We start from the raw sequence: 1,569 nt of genomic DNA, 5'->3' as shown, positions 1-1,569 counted from the left end.
GATCGACCCTTACTCGCGTAAGGTTTATTACTTGGACGACCCAGTGCACTTGCTGGTTAGTTGTGCGAAGTTGTGTAATGCCATGGTATTGAGCTACCAAGTTTTTTGGGGTTCATGACCGGGGATTATGAGAGTTGTGAAAAAGTATTGTTCACAATTTCGCGCACCACCATCAAACCTTAGTCAGAGGAAAGATTGTTCATACCCATCCTGACAAAATCAGGGAGATCTTTAAGCTCCCTCAACTGAAAGATGACCCAGACTCCTTTAATAGGAGAATAATGAGGGTAAATAAAGGTCTGGACAAGATTCTAGAGGATATATGCATCCCCGAAGCCAGGTGGACCACCAGCACACGTTCTGAAGTTACCATTAAAAGAGTAGTGATGATTCACTGCATCATGTTGGGAAAAGAAGTAGAAGTCCATCAATTGATCTCGTGTGAACTATACAAAATAGCAAACAGGAATTCCAAGGATGCCAGATTAGCCTATCCAAGCTTAATCTCTATGCTCTGTAGGGATGCTGGAGTGAAGATGGGAATAACAGAGTATATCTTAGTTGAAAGGCCAATCACTAGAATATCAATGGACAGACAACAGCTGCAGGATGATCCAATCAAGAGGAGAGCACAGGAAGTCCTCCCAGAACTTCCTCAATTCGAATATTGGGAACATATTGAAGCATCTATTTCCAAATTGGAAGAAGCTATAAACCAAATAAAGGAAGAACAGAACAATCAAAGTAGCATGCTTTGCAAACTGCTTAAGGAACAGGAAGAGCAAGGGCATGATCTAAGGGAGCTGAAGCGCCAGAAATTAATCCTTGAAAAGCACCCCACAGACTAGAGGAACATCTACTTCTCAAAACACAGGTTGTTGAGTTCTAATTTTAGCTTTAACTATGTGCTAGTGTTATTATAGAAATTTACCTTAGAAGATATATAGTAGTAGTAGTAGTAATTGGCATATCTATTCTGGTTTTATTTCCAATTAAGTTATAATTTATTTTTCTCATCATCATCAGACATGAATAAAGTAGTAGCTTTTTAGAATAAAGAAGTAATTTATATTTTTCGAGTTCTTAATAATAAAAATTATAATTAATTACTTAAGGAAAATTCAAATTATTTATATGTGGTGGCAATACTTTTTGTCTTCTGAATGAATACCTGAATAGTGCATATTTTTTATATTAAATTTTATGAATGTTAAAATTGTTGGCTCCTGAAAGAATGATGAACACGAAAAATATTATTGATGATCTGAAAAATCATGAAATTGATTCTTGAAGCAAGAAAAAGCAGCAAAAAAAAAAATTTACAAGAAATCATTGGATCAAGAAAAGGAATAAAAGCCAACAGCCCTTAAAACCAAAAGGCAAGGGTGAAAAGGATCCAAGGCTTTGAGCATTAGTGGATAGGAGGGCCAAAGGAAGTAGTTCCAGGCCTAAGCGGCTAAATCAAGCTGTCCCTAACCATGTGCTTGTGGCATGCAGGTCCAAGTAAAAACTTGAGACTGAGTGGTTAAAGTCGTGATCCAAGGCAAAAAGAGTGTGCTTAAGAGCTCA

Source organism: Arachis duranensis, chromosome 9, assembly GCF_000817695.3.
Source record: "Arachis duranensis cultivar V14167 chromosome 9, aradu.V14167.gnm2.J7QH, whole genome shotgun sequence".
NCBI lineage: Eukaryota > Viridiplantae > Streptophyta > Magnoliopsida > Fabales > Fabaceae > Arachis > Arachis duranensis.
This window is presented reverse-complemented; position numbering follows the sequence as displayed.